The following is a 21530-nucleotide window of genomic DNA, read 5'->3' as shown; positions in this document are numbered from 1 at the left end:
TGCATTACATCATTTCTTTTAACTGTCAGATGATACTTTTGTCGCAGTGTCTGACACATGGATCTGTAACCCAGAAGCTGACCTGAGGGACTGCTAGAAAAGTTTAACATAACTAATTGTCTGTCCTGAATCAGTCTTATTAGGTAATGTTCAAATAATTTTTATCATTCCAGTGACCTGACATATAGACATAAACGTACAGACACACACAGACACAAACATGCACAAACAAGGGGTGGAGACAAGCAGACCGCCCCTTGTTTCGCAGCAGAAGGGAGGACCCGCATCCCAGACCCTAACTACTCTGCTACAACACACGTAGTCTGACTCTTGTCTCATGATCCCATGTTTTGTGACTATTGAGTGAGTTACTGAGGTTGCTCTAATATAGTTTAGTACTATAGTATAATTTAGGGGCAGCATGGTGGTTAGCACTGTTGCTGAACAGCAAGAAGGTCCTGAGTTCAATTCCACCATCTTCAAAACAGCATCAAGTCTTCTAGGTGCACTTGCACACAGTTTTTGAAGGAACTCGGCTGGTAGGTTGTTCTAAACATTTTGGAGAACTGAGCACAGATCTTCTGTGGATGTAGTCTTCCTCACATCCTTCTCTCTCTTCATGTAATCCTGGACAAACTTGATGATGTGCTCTGTGGGGGGGCTGTACAATCACTTCCAATACTTCCTGTTCTTCTTTACACTGAAGATAGTTCTTAACGACTATTCTTACCTGCAGAAAAAAATGTTGGTGCAAGAAGAACAGAGAACAAAATATGAGCTCAAGATTATAATCTATATTGACTAATGAAAGTGAGCTTCTGTATAATTAGTGTTTATTAGTGATGTCCTTTGGTGTATTGCAGCCCTTAGGATTAAGTTTTACTTCAGTGCAGTTCAGTGGTTGATGGGAGGGATTTTATTGTTGTCACAGAGATCCTTAACAGGGAGGCAAGGCAAGGCAAGTTTATTTATATAGCACAATTCAACAACAAGGTGATTCAAAGTGCTTTACAGAGACATTAAAAACAAAAACAAATAAAAAGCATGATCTAAAATTGATTAAGACAAACAAACAAAACAGTATTTAAAATAAAAAATCAAAACAGTAGATAAAATCAGAACAGTAGATAAAATCAGAACAGTAGATAAATTCAGAACAGTAGATAAAGTCAGTAGTTAAAATGTAAGTTTTGAAATTTAAGCTTAAAAGTGTGGATTTGGTGCTTTATTCAAAAGCAGCTGAGAATAGGTGGGTCTTCAATCTGGATTTAAATAAACTGAGTGTTTCAGCTGATCTGAGGCTTTCTGGGAGTTTGTTCCAGAGATATGGAGCATAAAAGCTGAATGCAGCTTCTCCGTGTCTGGTTCTGACTCTGGGAACTGATAAAAAACCGGATCCAGATGACCTGAGGGATCTGGAAGGTTCATACTGGGTCAGGAGGTCACTGATGTATTTTGGTCCTAAACCATTCAGAGCTTTATAGACCAGCATCAGAACTTTAAAGTCTATCCTCTGACGGACAGGCAGCCAGTGTAAAGACCTCAGAGCTGGACTGATGTGGTCCACTTTTTTGATCTTAGTGAGGACTCGAGCAGCAGAGTTCTGAATGAGCTGTAGTTGTCTGACTGATTTTTTAGGTAGACCTGTAAAGATGCTGTTACAGTAATCAAGCCTACTAAAGATGAATGCATGGACTAATTTTTCCAGGTCCTGTTGAGACAAAGAAAAAGAGTTACACTGGATCACAACAGTAAATTCTAAGAGAACAAGATGTATTTAATTTTATCCAATCCAAACCATCTTTATTCATAAAGCACTTTAAAATACCCAGCACAGGACCAATAGAATAAAACAAAATGGTAAAAAACAAACAAACATCAAAATTAAAACAGCCCTATATTTAAAACAAGATAAAACAGCATAGAATCAAATAATAACAAACAAACAGGAGAGGCCTGTCTTATCTCAAAAGGCAGATTGTTCCACAGCACAATCTCCTCTAAGTTTTTGCTCAGTTCTGATTACATTAAGGGACAGTCATCAGCTGGCATCTAAATACACATTTACAGCGACCAAAAACCATCACCTCACTCTTTTTGTCATTGAACAGATTTATCCAGAGGAGACATGCATCAGTACAAACGATTTCATCCTTTAAACCTGAACTCTGTGAACGGCTTAATGTTCGATGTGCTAAAGAATAGAAAACATTATTTCCCATCAGACCATGAGCAACATTCAGGCATCTAACACAGTAACACTAGTTAGCTGTGTGCACTACTAAAAAAAGGCTGTTCCAATTCTCAGCACCGATCCTCTCTTTCCCTGAGTACTTAGCAATTCTCCATCCCACGATGACGTTTAAGGAGATAGGCGCTAATTTTGACCCACGTGGATACGTTGAGTCACATGACCGCACAGCCACAAATCACAGCAGAGTCGGTAAAAGGGGGCGGAGCAAAGTGTGTGTGCAGGAGAGGAGTCGAGCAGAGAGAGCTGCTTTTTCATGAAACAGGAGTAAAGTAGTGAACTTACAGGAACATATACCACTACCAATGTTTGGATCGATATCTGCATCGATCTGCACACCCTTGTCTCCTGGATTGAAGCTGAGATCAGCGTGAACCACGTGGGTCTCTGCTCCCTGATCTGTTTGGAAAGACTTCCAGCTTCATCGCGGAGTTTCTCTCTGTTTGTGGGCTCATCTAAAGGTAAGCACCGAGCTAACTTTAATGTGGGTTCAGTTTATGTTGAGTTTATCTCTGTTGAGAATAATAGATTGCTTGGTATACACTGGAGTTAGACAGACTGTAGAGTTCGTGATTGCTTGCAACATTATATTATGGCGGTTGCTAGAGGGTAAGAATACATACAGAAAAATAGTCTTTGAATATGAACAAAAGGGTGCAGGGCAGGAGAACAGCCAACCCCCAGGGAAGGAAGCCAGAGGTACAAGCCTGGGGGAGGGCAACCCCAGGGTGACTAATAGAGAGAGAGTAGCGGAAGCCTACAGAGCAGGGGTGCCAAAGGGCTACCTGCGCCGCCCGTCCCCCTCATGCTATAAAGGTGTGTGTGAGGAATGCTCCTCAGATCAGCCTTTAGAATAGGACTTCATAGGATGATCTCCAGATGCATCTGTATTTTATTTACTCCCAGCCAGGGGCGGTTCTAGGATCAGACCATTAAAAAACACTCCCAAAACAGAATAAATTATTACAAAATATGAATAAAAGCTATAAAAATGGAGGCAACTTTGCCTGTGGTAGAATGTATACAATGTATGAAAAAATCTTTACTGCGGATACTAATTTTACTAATTGAATAATAATTTTGTGTTGTAAGATTTATGAGTTTCATGCTTTCATAGTGGTACTTAGGAGAGCTTGACATTTTCATCAGGTGGTACATGTCTTATTTCTTTATGTTGTTGTGGGTTCTCAAGAATGACACCATTACTTAAAGAGAAGGTATTTTATCGAACTGTGGTTCACATGTAAACAAAGCTTCGCCATTACAGTCTACTCCGAGGTAACTCTCTCTGGGCTCTCTAGCTCCCCCTACAGTCTAGGAGTATAAACAACATAAAACATGATACTAGGCAAATAAGGATTTGCTGTTATCATTACCGTATTTCCCGGACTACAAAGCGCACCTGAATATTAGCCGCACAAGCTAAAATCGGGGGAAAATCCTGTTTTGTACATACATTAGCCGCACCTGACTAAAAGCCGCAGGTGTTTCAATGTTGATTTATCATATGTAAGAGAATATGCACAAAGGGAATTGTCAGGAAAGAGATGGCTGTTTGGAGACACATCCCTTTTATTAATATTTTGAAAAACAAATTAGGGGTACATATTTGCATAACTTTTTAGGTATATGTACAAGTACTGGTAATTACAAGTACGAAACATGTACTGTGCTTCATAAATGAGTAACAAATGTAGTAAATAACAATAACCTACAGCACACCAGAAAAATAGATTCAGCCAACCTTTTAGGCTCAGGTGCAGTGACACGGCTTTAACAAGAAGAAAAGTCAGTCATTCACCACCATCTTCCTGCGCACTAAAACCACCAAAGTCCTCTTCTCCAGTGTCGGATACGAACAGGCTCAGGATGGCTACGTCATCCACTCTCAGCTTCTTTCCTTCATTGTCACTTTCAAACCAAACAAATCCTCGTTGTCAGTGTCGGAGTCGAACACCCTCAGAAGGGCCGTGGCGGTGTCCTCCTCTCCACCATGCAGCAGTCCAGCCCTTCGAAATCCGTTGGTGATCGTGGATGTTTTCACACTTTTCCACGCTGTCAGAATCCACTGGTGGAGTTGAGCAAAACTTGCTTTTCGCAAGTTTATCGCCGCTCGTCATCCACGCCTCCCACTGAACGCGTAGCGCTACTTTGAAGTTTGTTTTTCGCGCTACTTCGTACGGCACTATGTTGCCTGGCGGATGGACATGTGACCAACATACCACTCTTGAACCCCGATACTGTGTGTCTGATCACATGCCCTTCCGCCAAGCAACGTAGTGCCGCAAAACAGCGGAACAAACAAAACAAATCCTCTTACGATGTCACAAAAATCATGGACAATCCATAGAAAAGCCACACCTGACTAAAAGCCGCAGGGTTCAAAGCTTGTGCAAAAAGTAGCAGCTTATAGCCTGACAATTACGGTACATCTTCCTTTTTTTTTCTTTTTTTTTTACAATAACATAACATACCTACTTTCACAAACAAACAGTCTCTATTTGTTTTCTACTTGTTAAACCAGGCTTTGTCAAAGTAATGTTAACAACACAACTAGTTTTCAACAATTCTGGTCCATTCAACATTAGTAACCAAACATAGTGCAACTTGCATAGATACTATGACATCATCTTCCAAACAACATGTCAACACATTACATCTGTTCAATCAGTCTCATAGGTGGCTTCACTTGTCTTACAGATCTTCTCAGTGTTTGGTCTTGTGTATGTGTAGGTGTTTCAGGTGATAGTGTCTCATGAGCGTGTTGGTGTTGTTCAGCAGCCTCCAACCTCTGCTCCACTACTACTGGTCCCTTAAGAAGATCTCGGCGATTTCTTCTCAGTATAGCTCCATCCTCTGTCTGAACGGTGTATGATCGTGGTTGATCATTCCATAGAACTGTCGCTTTCTGTGCCCATGTGCTGGTTTTGTCTTTGAATTTCACTTGATCCCCAGCATGCAGTTCAGGCAAGTTCTTTGTTCCTCTATCATAATAGAACTTCTGCTTTGCTTTTTGTTTTTCCTTAAACCTCTTCACGCTGTTTCCCTCACTTGTTTTAAGCAGATTATCCTGAATGGGCAGGTTTGATCTCAGGTGTCGTCCCATAAGAAGCTGTGCTGGTGACATACCACACTCAAGTGGCGTTGTGCGATATACTAGCAGGCTTTGGTAGAAGTCAGCACCACTGTCTCTCGCCTACTCATCAGCCTCTTCACTGTTTGAACGGACTTTTCCACTAGTCCATTAGATTGTGGGTAGTGCGGGCTTGATGTTGTGTGAACAAAGTCCCATTCTTTGGCAAACTGTCCAAACCTCATATTGGAGAATTGTGGTCCATTGTCTGTGAACACTTCACTTGGCACACCGTGTCGTGCAAATATGGCTTTCATAGAGGTGATTACAGCCTCTGCTGTTGTTGTTTGCAGTCTACATACTTCCGGATACAAAGAGTAGTAGTCTGTGACCACAATATAGTCCTATCCTCCAGACACAAAGAGGTCAGCCCCCACTTTCTGATATGGTCGGTCTGGCACTGGGTGTGGCTTTAGTGGCTCAGCAGGATTGCTTGTATGATATATCAGACATGTTGAACAGTTCGACACTTCATTTGTCACATCCTGATTAATCCGTGGCCAGTACATCACCTCACGTGCTCTCCTTTTACATTTTTCCATGCCTAGATGCCCTGCGTGTATCTTTTTGAGCATCTCTCCCCGCAGGCTCTTTGGGATGACAATTTTACTTCCCTTGAACACCACATCATCCACTACAGACAGTTCTGCTCTGCAGTTCCAATACTCTTGAATAACAGGTGAGCAGCTTTGCTTACAGCTGGGCCATCCATCTATGATGGTTTTACATAGTGCTTGTAACGTTCCATCTTTGCTTGTCTCCGTTCTTATGAGCTCCATCTTCCCTTCTGCAACAGGAAGTGCACTTGTGACCATGCTCACATATGCTCTTACATCATCATCCATCTTGGTGTTTGCTGGCTCATTCGGATCAACAGCTCTGGATAATGTGTCAGCTGTGTACATCAGCTTGCCAGGTGTGTACATCACGTTAAGCGTGTAACGTTGCAGCCGGATCATCATTTTTTGGATTCTCAGCGGACAGTCATTTAGTGGTTTTTTGAACAATGCTATCAGTGGCTTGTGGTCAGTTTCAGCACTGATGGCCTGCCCAGACACAAACTGGTGAAATCTCTCACAGGCGTATGCTATGCTGAGCAGTTCTTTTTCAATCTGTGCATATCTTGTCTCTGCGTCTGTCATGGATCGCGATGCATATGCAACAGGCTGCCACTCATCATACTTCTGCAGAAGAACAGCTCCAAGCCCACTCTGTGATGCATCTGATGAGATCTTAATGGGTCTCATTGGATCATAGAACTTCAGAACTGGTTCCTTTGTAAGCAGATCTTTCAAGTCACGCCATGCTTTCTCATGTTCATGATTTCACTCCCATTCGATTCTCTTTTCAGTTAGCTGTCTCAGTGGCGCCATTTTTTCTGAGAGATTGGGTATGAATTTTCCCATGTAGTTTATCATGCCATTAAATCTCTGCACATCTTTCTTGCATTGCGGCCTCGGCATGTTTTCAATTGCAGACACCTTTTGAGGATCTGGTCTGATGCCTTCACTGCTCAGGATATCTCCAACGAATGTCAGTTCCTTTGCCCCAAGCTGACATTTCTCTTTGTTCAGCTTCAGATTGGCTTTTCTGGTTGCCTCAAGAACATTTCTCAGTCTCATGTCATGTTCAGCTTTTGTGCTACCCCACACAATGATGTCATCCATTGACGTGTCGACTCCTTCCAGGTGTTCATAGATCATGTGTATTGTCTTGTGATACACTTCTGGTGCTGAAGCAATGCCAAACGGCAGTCGCCGGAATCTGTACCTGCCAAATGGGCTGTTGAACGTGCACAGTTTTGAACTTGCTTCGTCCAGCTTCAGTTGCCAAAATCCTGATGAAGCGTCTAGCTTGCTAAAGTACTTCGCTTTTGCAAACTGTGACATTATCTCTTCTCTTGTAGGTAGTTTGAAATGTTCTCTCTTTATTGCTCTATTCAGATCTCTAGGATCCATGCAAACTCTGAGCTTGCCAGTCTTTTTCTCCACAATAACAAGAGAACTCACCCACTCCGTTGGTTCATCGATCTTTTCAATCACTTCCAGGTTTTCCATCCTGTCCAACTCGGCTTTTAGTGGCTTTTGTAGAGCAAATGGTACTTTGCGGCATGGATGAATGACTGGTGTTACACTTTCATTGACTCTGATTGTGTGTTCTCCAGCAAGGCAACCAAGTCCCTGAAATAGGTCACCATATTCCTTCATCAATTCATTATAGTCCATGTCATCATCAGTTTCCACGACGAGCACTCTTTTCACTAGGTTCAGACTCTCACAGGCATGTAACCCTAGTATAGGCTGCACATTCTTCGGCACCACAATGAATGTTACGGTGTGTTCACACCGAACGCGATACGCGCGAGCGAAAACGCCCCAAACGCCCCTAATTTGACGCCTGCACATTCGCACCTCGACGCGTGTCCAACAGAAATCCACCGCGCCTCAAAATTGCATATTTTGACGCGCGTGAACCGGAAATGTGGGAGGGATGTGGGAGGAAGTTGTGCCAGACGGTATCTTTGCTAGATGGCAGCTGTCGAGCTAGCGCTTGAACATGACAGCATGCATAAAAGCAGAACGGTATTTGTACATCAGTGGGAAAATAGCGGTGGCTTGCTAGCTTTTGTGCGGCTTCCCCGGGTCAGTGAAAAATGTAAAAAGAGAAATGAATGAACTTACCAGGTTGCCCGAACTGTTCACATTTCTTCCTCCAAACTCGGTCCTTTATATTCCTGTCTCGGTACACAAAGCAGCTGGTGTCGTACAGCTCCGGGTTGTTTGCTACGGTGTTGATTAGCCTTCCCTCCATTGAACAATGAAGGGTTTTGGCTGAATCTGCCCCTTTGACCTGGTTACAGCCACGTCACCAGGCTCCTGATTGGTTGACGCGGCGCGATTTGACGCTGGAGTTCAAATTTTTCCAACTCGAGCGGTAGAGGCGAAAGACGCGTATGCACAAAATGCAACACAAAAACTCACGCGCGTGGTTTTTTCCGCGAGTCAAACGCGCCAGACGCGGTACACTGACGCGCGTTTCAGGCGTTTTCGCGTTTTCGCGACGCAAATCTGCTTCAGAATTCTCGCCGGACGCGCAATCGCGTGTCAGCACCCTCTTTCCATTGACTTTACATGTAAACCTGACGCTCTGGCCGCCTCTATCGCGTTCGGTGTGAACGCACCGTTAGCGTGTGCTCCTTGTCTTTGTGTGTCACTTTAACCATGCATTTTCCTTTCACAGGTATTTCTGCACCAGAGTATCCACTCACTTTCACCTTTGTTGCATGCATTTTAGGTCTAGGTCTGATTTTCTTGAACTGTGCTTCTGATATGACATTCACTTGAGCTCCAGTATCCAGCTTGACTTTCATGAGTGTGTCATTCACTTTGAGTGTCATTATCCAGTCCTTTTCACCTGTTTTATTGTCTGTCACTGCAGCTACATAGAGTTCCTCTGTGTCTTCTTCATCCACAGTATGGACTGTACTCTGTTTCGGGGTTTGAGCTTTGCACACCTAGCATAATGGTTATTTTTGTTACAATTATTGCATCTTTTCCCATATGCTGGACATGTTTTAGGAGGATGTTGCATTCCGCAGCGACCACAAGTCTTTTCTTTTCTGTCCCTGTTTGCTGACGATTTCAATTGCAGTTTCATTGCAGCAGCAGCACTCTCCTTTTTGACTCTGTGTGTGTTCTTATTCACAGCATCCACTCTGCAGCTGTCACTAAGCAGTTCTTTAGCTCGTGCCCTCACTGTTTCAGCTGCTCTGCACAGTGTTAATGCTTTTTTCAGGTCAAGATTTTCCTCTCTTAGTAGCCTCTCTCTCAGACTGTTATCTGGAATCCCGCACACAAGTCTGTCTTTTATCAAAGAGTCTGTCAGTCCTCCAAATTCACATGTTTTACTCCTGTTCTGCAGCTCTGTGACATACTGATCTATTGTCTCTCCTGTCTTCTGTACACATGTGAAGAATCTGTGCCTCTCAAATGTCACATTTCTCTTAGGTATGCAGTAAGCCTCAAACTTCTCCATTATTTTATTCAGCTTCATTCCGTCACCATCAGGAAACGTGAAGTTATTATAGACTTCCAGTGCCTCATCACCCACTACATGCAAAAACACTGACGCTTGCTTTTTATCACTTGCCTCGTCAAGTCCAATTGCTGACAGGTACAACGTGAAACGTTGCTTAAATCTTCTCCAATTTTCAGCCACATTTCCAGTCAACTGAAGAATCGGTGGTGGGTGTAAGCCGTCCATGCTCACGTAGCTAGGTCTCTTTTTTCTCTCCCTCGGCGAGTTAGCTACACGTTCACTGCTAAGCTGATCCGTCGGTACTGCTATATTGTAGTCCGTTACCTTTCTTCAAGTCCATCTTCTGACACCATGTCTTATTTCTTTATGTTGTTGTGGGTTCTCAAGAATGACACCATTACTTAAAGAGAAGGTATTTTATCGAACTGTGGTTCACATGTAAACAAAGCTTCGCCATTACAGTCTACTCCGAGGTAACTCTCTCTGGGCTCTCTAGCTCCCCCTACAGTCTAGGAGTATAAACAACATAAAACATGATACTAGGCAAATAAGGATTTGCTGTTATCATTACAGTACACACTGTAAAAATTTTGAGAAACACTGATAAGTGTACGTGTGCTTTTGGAAAACATTTAAAGCTGCAGTACAGAATCTTTGAAACAAGCTTAAAACATTTTTAGAATATAAACAGAGCGCTCTACTTCTCTTTACAGCTCCTCACTCCACCAGGGAACCGTTTGGCACTTTCTGATAGTGAGCAAATGTGATGTATGTACTGCAGCAGCATACAGACAACTAGATAGTCCAAAAGTTGGCCTACCTATTACTGGCTGAGGTTTTAATAGAGTTGTGGATGAACCACATAAAATATATCATTAATTTTAATCTCTCCAATCAATGATAATGTTATTTTGGAATGTTGTTAAAGAGGGTCAAAAATGTTTCAACCCAGTTTGTTTTGCAGATTCTGTATAGCAGCTGTAATATAGGGAGAACACAACTTCCAGATTGTGTGAGTAAAATCAGGTTTTGTCTCTTTGTCAGTTTAAGAGCTTCTGTTTTGCCTCTCAGTTGTCTGTTTTCTTACCTGGTTCTTCCTGACCTTGTACTTTCTCCTTACGTTCCCCTCCTTCCTCTCTCCCTCTTTGGACTAACAATCATACACAAATAGCTTTTATTCAATTAGATGAAAATTTACATTAATATGACAAAAATTCTATTAAGATCACTAACACAGCGTTCACAGCGTTGCACGTCCAGATTGAAACAGCCGAAAACGCTTACGTGCCAGTACAACACATACATTAAACGCAAGAAGATTCGACCTGCCTCATTTCTGTCTGCTGCTTATTAACTTTCTGGTGTTCTGACAAACCATCCTACTTTGGCAAAACGTCCTACCGTAAGTAGTTTATGCACATTTCTACTGTCACAGAGTAATTCCAGCACAAATTTAAGTTGGTATGACAGTTTGCCACTTAATTTTACCTATTAAGTATGCTTGTAGGTAGAGCTGGGAGATATAAGATTTTTTTTCATATCACGATATGTTTTTTTCATTTCAGGCGATAACGATATATATCACGATATAAGCCAAATAACTATATTTGTAAGATTTAAATGAGCCGTTGCTCACAAGTAAAATGTGAAATAATTAGGAGCTTGTTTTAATTTAAATATTTTTTTCCCTTAATAAGTTGAACAGGGTAGATGCACAATTTACAGTGCGCGCTACTTTGTTTTTTGTCAGACTTGGAATAGCCGAAATACCTTCACACTACAGAACTTCTACGGCCCTTCCGTTCGACAATCTCTCCGGCATTGGAACCATCATCGTTTTTTTTCTTCGCTACCCTTTGCTCACGCTCTTGGTTGATTTTTCTCTAGTCGGCAAACTCATTTCCTTCATTACCTGGGCAGCCCGGCTGCAAAAGCAAATACACATGTGCACCTTGGCACTTGTGCTGTACGTAACAAGTCACGTGACGTGACGCTGCGGCTGTGATTGGTTCGGCTCTGTGCTACTTAGTTTGGATTGGCTGTTCTTTTTTTTTTTTTTTTAAGATGACAAGAGAGATGAGGCCTATCGCAATAGGTTAATTTTTCTATCGAGAAAAAGTTATTTCACAATACATATCGTTATCGTTCTATCGCCCAGCTCTACTTGTAGGTAACATTCACAAAGGTATCATGGTTTGGTTTTACCCATCAGAGTATGTTTCTAGCAGTTATTGACAAAGGTAGGATGGTTCACCACTGAATTTTAGCTTTTAAAGTATGCTTGTGGCTAGGGCTGTTCAATATGACCAAAATCTCATATCCCGATATAAGAATTCTATCGCCCCGATAACGATATAAATCATAAAAATTTAACATTTTCTGTAATTCTGTGAATCTCGGGCAGCTCGACTTGCGGGAATTGCTTCCATCTGCGCGTCATGTAGCTGGAGTTGAGTGTTTTAACCGATGCATGAAACGATAAATTTTTAGACATAAGTTGTAATAGCCGCCGTTTTCTTTGTGAGTATTTATTATACGGCGTGCTGCAGGGAAAAGCGTTTGAGTCTAAGGTTTATATTTTAGCACCTGGCGGCTCTTTTACTCTTTTTACTCTTTTACTTCTGTCTGATCCGTAAATAATTTGCTCTTTCTCGTGATTCAGTTTATTTTGAAAAGTCTCAGCAGGATCTTGAGCTTTATTGTGAAAGGTTTATGTGGTACATACACAAGCGGACACGCGATGGTTCTACCGTCGTTGTGCTGACCACAACGCACAAAAACAGGCGCTTATCCATCGTAGTGTGGTTATATTAAATATAAGAGAAAAGAGAGAACTTTAAGAAATTAATATAGCCGCTACAGTGACCATCAAAACGGTGAAAAAATATTGCCGTAAACAGTTTATTTTGCGACACCACAAAACAAGCGACAGCGTAAAATAAAACGATAAACGTTTTTATATCGTCATCCGATATATATCGTTATATCGAACAGCCCTACTTGTAGCTCAGATTAACAAATGTAGGATGGTTTGGCGCATGTGCAGAAACAAAGGTAGGATGGTATGTCAGGTAGGATTGATACCCAGAACACCGGCTCTTTGAAATGTGTCAGCAAAATGTTGAGGAAAAGGACAGAGTTTTTAAACTCTTTTTGGACTAACAATGAGGTGGACTTGTTGCTGTGAGTAACACAAAACGAAAAAGTTGCTAAAGTGATTGAGAGTTAAATAATTTCAAGAAATCTGGAGCATGTACAGACTGATATTAATCTTTGATAGGACTGTCAAAATTGAAAGCAAACAAAACAACTGCTGCGTCTCAGTTTGCACCGGATGCCAAAATGGAGAGAAACGATGCATTTTCAAACAAAAACGCGTTTAGTGTTAACATAGCCTCAGGCTACACTCACACTATTCAGCTGTTGTTTCCACTTCAATGTAGTCCACGTCTATTCCATTAAAATATGCTCTACAAGTGTCAGTCCGTACTAAACACACTAATCTGGCTAAGTGTGTTTTGCTCTTCCACAAAACCATCTTCACTGTGTCTCTTTCTTCTCTCTGTACTAAAACTAGAACCTCTGTTGTAGCAGCTTTTGACATTCTCTACTTTAAACACTCTTCTTCCCGTGTTGGGTGATTCTCTGCGTTCTTCCTCCTCTTCTTACTTCAATGTCAGGGGTAGACTGCCTGAGATATGTTTTTCCACTGACTAGGGGATTATTCTGCACCTGCAGTTGAGATTGAGACGGACAGAACCGATATTACGTATTGGTCCAATATTCCAATACCTAAATTACTCAATCGGTTATCAAAAAGAAATTCAAAATTGAATCCGATCCTTTAAATATCACAAAAGCACTTCACAAAAACTTGTGATATAGCGTAACCTAACTCATAACCATAGCACGTCGGAGCAGCATGCGTCACGTGATAGAGCGGCTGTGGCGTAGAAGAGCTGTCGGTGGTCTGGTGTAGGGCTGGGCAAAACGATTATTTTCCTAATCAATGGATCTAGTGATTAATTTTTCAATGCATCGATTAATCTAACGATTAATTTTTCAATTCGATTCGATTGACAATATTTTCCCCCATTATTTGACTTGTATGGCAATTTCACATTTACTAATTTTATGTATATCAATGAAAAACACAAATTTCTTCATTTGAAGACCTTTTAATAAAAAAAATAGCAAAATAAAGTTGTAGAGGTCGTACAATCAATACAATAGAGATAGCATTTAACAAGAAATGAATGCAAAGATATATAAAATTAAGGAAAAGTTAACAAAAAATTTCAAATAAATAGCAACAATGGTGTCTTTAAACAAAATGTAACATTCACTTTTCTTTCTGCCAAAAAGTGCTCTTCATTCACAAAACCCACAATGACATTGTACTACAATCTTCTGTTTTTAACAAAAAATATAAACAAAGGAAATTATAGCAAAAAATTAATAATATACAAACAGCAGCAATGGCGTCTTTTAACAAATAATGAAATGTATAGTTACCTCTAAGTAGGACTCTGTGACCAGACTTGTCCAAGCATCAGTGGTAAGGGAGATTTTGGATGTGGCTTTTTTTAGTTCATTCCTTAGTTTCTCCACTGAAGTTCATACTTTCTCTCCATCATGCTTGTAAAATGACGAGTGTAACCTGTTTGGAAAGTGGTCAGCATTTATTTGAATCCTTACCCCTCAACCACAGCAAGTGGTCTCATGTCTTTTAAAATCATAGATAAGATGCTCTCGGTAAGTACAGCCACCTCCTGGGGGTGCATGGTGTACTTCTTCTCTGACAGTAGTCCTCCAGACTTTTCTGTTTGTTCCTGAAATCATGAATCACACACAGATGAATTTGAATAATTACAAAATATTTATATGGAAAGCATAATATCAAAATAATTTGATGAGGATCTGGTTGACATACATACATACATACATACATACATACATACACGCACTTATGCCTTGTGCTTTCATAGCATAACAATAAGAAAGTAATGATAATCCCCAATGTTGAACATATGATATGCAGCAATCGTGATGGCTGCAAAACATAACGTCAAAAATAACGTTTAAACAGCCATAGCTTATGGCACCTTTACTGGTGCACCACTTTCTAGTCATTAGATGGCATAACTTCGTCCTATAAGACCAAGCTGGAGAAGCATTACGTATAAAAACAGCGTTCAAATAGGATGAAAGACATTAAATTTGACAAATCAAGGGTCCTGGCGTTCCATAGTTTGTTGTCATTTCGCTTTTGCAAGCACTTTAACAATGTTGTAATAGTGTCCACGACGGCTACATTTAGCAGGTGGTGCGTTATCCTTGTTAACATTTTTCCTGCGTCCAATTCGCTGTCTAACATTTTCGTCTTTCGCCGATTCTGATGATCAGCCTGCGCGCATTCCGACTCATTTTGCCAGCATGGGCCACAAACAAAAAACAAAAAAAACCCAACTAAACAGCAGCTGCTATATGTTACTGCTAAGCAGCTTAAATTAGTTTTGCATATATGAAGGGTTGGGTGTTTAACTCTGTGTCTATGAGTGAGTGTATGTCTCACTCATGGGGGGGGGGGGTCTGGATGGATTAACGGGTAAAAACCAGCGTTATTAAAAAAGTTACGAAAACTTACGGTGGTTTGTCCTTTGCAGAAGCCGTTGTTTGAGGTGCTGGTGCATAGCCGTCGTGCTTTTATTTCCACCTCACAAAGCCGGCAAACGACTGAATCACTTCCTTTTCATTTAAAATATCCCCATACTGTAGAACTGCGTGTTCGGGTGGAGTAGGTTAAGTCGACTGCGCCTGCCTAAATCATGTTGCCGCTACTCGCTGCCGCCATGTCTTTTTTTGAAAGTGACGACGCATGGACGCAGATTTTTTACGTCGACGTAAAATACATCGACGCGTTGTCCCAGACCTAGTCTGGTGGAGCATTTGCGGCATCGCTATGAAACCAGCATTTTATCTCCAAGAAAGCTGTCCCGGAGAAAGAAAGAAAGCTTCACAACCGATATATGGAGCGACTGCCTCTTCTTCTCTCCCCCTCCCTCTCCTGTTGCTACTTCCATCATGAAACTGATTGATTATCAGCTGATTGCTTTTCTGTCGTAGTCTTGGATCCTGGACCCGACCTCACGCATGCAAAACCAGTGTGCTGTGCTGTGCAGTTTCTCAACAATGACGTGCATTTTTGGAGATATGTTCGGCAAATAAACAAAAATGTCATATTGCCTGAAATGTCATCACTAAAAACACTATGTCGAAAATCAAGCCTTTTATCATCACAGTCTTGGTCTGCCAATAAACAATAAAAAATGTATTTTTCTCTCAGACGTGAATGTCGACGTGCAGAGAGAAAATGGAAAGAAAACAAGCTCCAGGTGTCTTTGGGCATCCTGCGTGACTGCTTAACAAAATATCAAAAAACGGTTAAAGCTGCAAACTCTGCTTTCCCATCTGGTGTAATTTCTACCAACTTTTATAAGCCCCAAGTTCTTTTTTAATATTTTTAATTCTGTGAATAACCCCTGTGCCACTGTTCCTATGGAGGCTTCCTTTGCACTTTGTGAAAACTTTTTGAATCACTTCATTAAAAAAATCTCAACCTTACGAACACTATATTCAGTGTTAGACCTAGATCCACCTTGTAAATGCTCGGCTGTTTTTCAGCAGTTTGAGCCTTTGACCTTTTCTGCACTGAAGGAAGTAATTGATCACTTAAGACCGTCTAATTCCCCCTGGAAAAATCGCTAGCCCCTGGACATCGGGCTAGCGATTTTGCGAGCCCTCATACAACTGGTGAACACTAAAGTGAGGAAATAATATTACAATTACTAATGTGATATGATTTATAAGAAAAGAAATGTGGCACTACAACATGAATAACACAGCGCTGGTAAAAACACACAGAAATTAACAACTGCAAGATTAAGTCTGCATGGCCCACAAGCTCATGCGAACCTAGGATGCCGCTGTCATCTTCCTGGTTCTGGAAAAGCATACATACATCCACCCTTTCCTTGTCTGCTTGGAGTAGGTGCAATCTGCGTATCACTGTCAAGTCAGTGAACCATTTGTCCCCATTATCAGTCCAGTCAATCCCTATTGTAATGTGGAGAAGCTCACTTTAAGATCATTTTCCAGCAACACTGTTGTATAGCACTTTTAATTCAAATCATGCAGGCCTGCTTAACGGACAGCAGATTCTCAAACAAAACTCTCAGTGCACTCTTCAAACGTGAAAAGAAAAAAGAAAAGAACATACTACAAAAATATAAAAATACAAAAGTCTAGTTGTAGGACTTGCCAAAGCATACTCGTCTCCTTAAACTGATAAATCAAACCAAAAACCTATTGACAGGTTCCACTTGGTAAAAAAAAAAAAATGTAGCTGCCAAATAAATCCCCAAAACATTCATCCACCAGCCACACACATTTCACACAACCCTAGTGTCCTATTAGATTATAAGTTTCTTCCCATGTAACCAGGTGTATGTCATAGTAAAGCCTCCCCTGCACATTTGAATTTGAATATATTTATTTAAAAGGGACAGTGCAGTTTGACATAGTCCAAGTACAAAACATGAAACTGATGTAACGCACATAAGTTTATAGCTATTGCTAATTTTCAACAATTGTCGCTTTTTCGGCTTACGATAAGATAAGATAAGACTTTATTGATCCCACGACGGGGAAATTTTTGCCTCACCTCAGCTCAGGTACAGATATCAGAAGGAAATACAAAAATACAAATAAGTACAATCAATGAAAAAAGTAAGATAATACACTATATACAATGGTAGCATAAACAGTATGTGATTGTGGATATGGTTGGAAATATGGAAGACATAAACTATATCGCTTGATATAGCTATTGTACCACTACTATTCCTATTTATAGACATGTACACACACTCATGTACACACTAAATATACATATGTATACATATACATACATATATACCTGCACATGTCCATACACATGGAAGGTCCATTATGCATGAAGTGGTGACCGTGGATGTTCACAGTGTCCAGTGACTTATGACATCGTGATTGAGGAGTTATAGAGTCTAACTGCTGTTGGGATGAATGATCTGCGAAAGCGCTCCTTCCTGCACTGAGGGTGTTTCAGTCTCTGACTAAAGGAGCTGCTCAGCCCACTCACATACTCATGCAGTGGGTGATGTGGGTTGTTCATGATGGATGTCAGCTTTACTAACATCCTCCTCTTGCCAGCCACCTCCACAGACTCCAGGGGACATCCCAGCACGGAGTTAGACCTCTGCACCAGTTTGTCAATCCTGCTCCTGTCCCTGTCCGTGTATCCACTCTCCCAGCAGGCCACTGCATAGAAAAGGGCAGATGCTACTACAGTGTCATAGAATATCCTTAACAGTGTCCTGCAGACTCCGAAGGACCTCAGTCTCCGCAGCAGGTGGAGTCGACTCTGGCCCTTCTTATACAGGATGTCTGAGTTTGTAGTCCAGTCCAGTTTATTGTTGAGGTGAACACCCAGGTACTTATAAGAGTCCACTATCTCAATGTCTTTCCCTTTGTCTTGCCGGTGTTGATTTGGAGTACGTACAATTACTTACAATCCAAATAAATACATTTTACCATAAAACATACATTTTCATAAAACCAAAATACATCGTAAATACAACTACAACTAATAGACAATAAATAAAAATAAAATCATTAGTTAAAATGACTAAATCGGATTTACCTTTAACCAAACTTTAACATTCAATGGAAAGGATCTGATGTCTGTAATCAATTTGATTTTGGTTGGACGTGTGTTCCACAGATTGCAAGCCTTTATGGAAAATGCCGACTGACCAAATTTAGATCTGCGATATATCTTGCAGTTTCCGTTCACCATGCTTCTAGTAATAGGATTACTAGCTTGTCTCTGGATGTATCTATTAAGACACTGGGGCCATCTTATTTATACATATAAGCTCCTAAGACCCGAACTCTTCCACGACATGCATTTTTAACTTTGATATTTGGGCATATTGGGGCCCGATGAATGTAAAAGCAAAGAATTTCCAGATATGTTTTTTTTACCTTATCTTTGTTTGCCAGGGCTGCACGATTTTGCATAAAATGAGAATCACGATTTTTTTGCTTAGAATTGAGATCACGATTCTCTCACGATTTTCTTTTCCAATATAAATATTTATTGCACTTATTAACTGCACATCAAATTCGTAACAGTTGAGACTGAACATAAAACCATTAAATGTCTCACTTGTCTACTCTTACGTACAAACCTTAAAATACTTCTAACAATAACATTTTGAACAGTATTCTTTCCGTTTGTAAGGTGATGAGAGAGGTAAGTAATAGTGATGTTTCTTAAAATGTAAACCACAATTATTAACAAAATATAACGCTTAGTTCGGCTAGACCATAAGTCTGTCGTTGTTGTGAAATGTTGTACTGCTTGTAATTCCGTCTCCACCCTTGCCCAACACTGCGTGTATAGATCAGGTAGTGCAACATTTGAAAAATAGTTGCAGGACGGCACTGTGTAGTGTTTGTTTAGGGTGTTGATCATTTTCCTAAATCCCTCGTTTTGCACAGTGTTGATGGGAGACATATCTTTAGCCAGGTGATAAGGGATTGTTGGGTCTAAACTCAGACCCCGCTGTATCCAGGACTTATTCCCATGAAAGAAAAACAAGGCAACAGCGATCGATCGATTTTACTTGCACAAGGGAGGCCTTTGGTCAAGAACCAGCTCTTGGAGCTCACGCTCCTAACCTGTCTCCAGCCCAAAGTCCTTCAAAGAGCAGCTTCCCTCGCCGCTATTTATTGACAAACTGTTACAGTTCACACAATAGTTTACAACACGTACCTCCCCTCTTAACCCCCCTTGGTTACAAAGACGAGGCACTGTGTGTGTGTGTGTGTGTGTGTGTGTGTGTGTGTGTGTGTGTGTGTGTGTGTGTGTGTGAAAGAGAGACCTCCTGCTTACATCAGGAGCTTACATCAAACAGACGTTCCAGATAGGATGTGTCTGTAATCAAACCTACAGCCCCTCACCCAAAAACTCAAGAATCTGGGGAGGGGGACTGTCGAATTGCTTTCATCCCACAGTTAAACAATGTAGAAATGGATGGTAAGCATAAAAATGACAAACATTTAACAATTCACTCTAACCTGTTTTGTGATTTTTTTATGCTCCAATTTATTCCTATGTAGTATATTCTTAGCCATGCACCTCTTGCTTGACAATTTCAGCACAGGCGTCATTTACACACAGGCTTCTGTCATAACATTCATTTCTGTCAATTCATATTGTTGTAAGAGTACATAATTAACAAATGTATCAGAAATCATCTTAGTTCACATTGATCTTATACATGGTAAAATGCATCCTATACATAAGCAAATCAGTATCAATAGTCCGAAAACAGGAATTAATATTTTAAAAAGAAAATGCCACCAAAGACCAGACATTAACCACGTTATCCCGCCTTGTGGTGCATCTACTCCTGTCGCGCGATTCATTATGTATTCCTGCAAGTAAACAACTAAATGTAACAGTCAAACAAGAAGAATCAACATACTCAAAAATCATATGTCACTACAATCCAACTGTATACAGACATAGACATTCAAACACATCAGTTGACTTTATCTTTTGTCCATGTGGCTCTCAGCTAACTTCAAAGCTGTAGTCTGGTCAACACCCTTCTTTATGACTCCTATCAATCCCCCAAACCTTCTCACTGTGGGCATCCTGTGGGGGTTAGAGTCAACTGGTAAATTATCCGCATTTACAACTCTTCTCCTGTCCTGTTGTCACCGCAGAAAAAGCTTTGTAAAGGAAATTGGATCAAGGTGTTTTGATCTTCTTGGCTCAAAGCCTCAACCAGCTTACAGAAGTGTTCATGATGTAAATGTAGACAAAATGCTTCTCTGTTTGCATCCTTCTTGCAGAGGACACAAATTCCATGGTAAATCTCCAACTTGGACTAATCCATTGCCCTTCATACACATAGGCAACTGGCCTATTTCCAGTTTATTTAGCTGTTCAATGTCCTGCAGCGAGTCAGATACTTTGAGTCAGACTGGCAGGTCTGTCGTACCAGAGCAGTTCACCTTCCCAGCTACTGGTGAATCAACCGTCCATTCAGGTTCAGAAGTTGAAAAGTTGGCAGTGTTCCAAGTATGTTTACTTCTGGATGTGTTGCCAAGGCAACCAAACAAACTGTCTCAGTGATGCTATATGGCCACAGTCCAGAAGAATGTGTAGCCAGTGGCATCACAAGCATAACCATTGGTCTCGTTCTTTATGTGAGTGGTTGTGTTCACAAACTGCCACCAGTAGTTGTTGAAAACCCCATGCGGGTACTGGGTGTGATTTGCTCTGTCCCAGTGCGCTCCTGTCATCCCACTCTGGGTCCACAGGCATAAGAAGGAGCACAGCACATTCCCAGCCATCTAAGTTGGGTTCAGGATCCATTGGTTTCTTCACCAGGATTGAGATGAGAGGTCCTAGAGATATACTCCCCCCTTTGTACCCTGGCCTTTTCACCATCACCCAGAGTCGGCCAGGAAGTGTGTTACCTTCTTGCAGTGCGCTTGATGTATCCAAGTGTTCCTTTCAGCGATCTTCACTGCTGTGGTCGTCGTCAGCAGCATCCGATATGGACCTTCCCACCGTGGACTGGACCCGCACTTCCTCTCCATGGCCTTGTCAACATCCAATCTCCAGACTTCAGACTCTGCTCCTGCAGAGAAACAGAATCATCTGGCAGATCATTTGTTCTCAAGACTTCTTTACTTTTAAACATTTTAAGCATCTAATCTGCTCTCTCTTCTGCTTTTCTATCATCACTGCAGAAGACTAGAACTCTAAATGGTCTAACATATATAATCTCAACGAGTCAGACCATTCTCTGTTGGAGTAATCCTCATGTACATTCATATACATCTTAACTAATTCTACACAGTTTAACCATGTCCTGCGTGTCTCTCTAAGTCTTAACTTTACTGTTCTATTAGTTCTCTCTATCAACCCTGCACTTTGTGGGTGATATAAACAATGATGTTTTTAGTGTTATCCCTAGATGTTGTGCC

At 41.1% G+C, this 21530-nt stretch overlaps 1 protein-coding gene across 5 annotated transcripts in view; it reads left to right on the top strand.

Moving 5' to 3' along the window:
* Window positions 1-2463: 2463 nt before the first annotated feature.
* LOC134623147 (zinc finger protein 98-like) overlaps window positions 2464-21530 on the top strand; it is a 43067-nt gene continuing 24000 nt past the window's right edge. For 4 of the 5 annotated variants that reach the window (XM_063468357.1, XM_063468355.1, XM_063468353.1 and 1 more), the window contains exon 1: window positions 2464-2712. The gene's annotated coding sequence lies outside the window, so the exon portion shown is untranslated. Of the gene's footprint in view, window positions 2713-10384; window positions 10435-21530 lie in introns of those variants that run through there. The other variant, XM_063468354.1, reaches the window with a different exon arrangement.

Source organism: Pelmatolapia mariae, unplaced genomic scaffold (genome assembly GCF_036321145.2).
Source record: "Pelmatolapia mariae isolate MD_Pm_ZW unplaced genomic scaffold, Pm_UMD_F_2 NODE_ptg000435l+_length_58194_cov_1, whole genome shotgun sequence".
NCBI lineage: Eukaryota > Metazoa > Chordata > Actinopteri > Cichliformes > Cichlidae > Pelmatolapia > Pelmatolapia mariae.
This window is presented reverse-complemented; position numbering and strand designations above follow the sequence as displayed.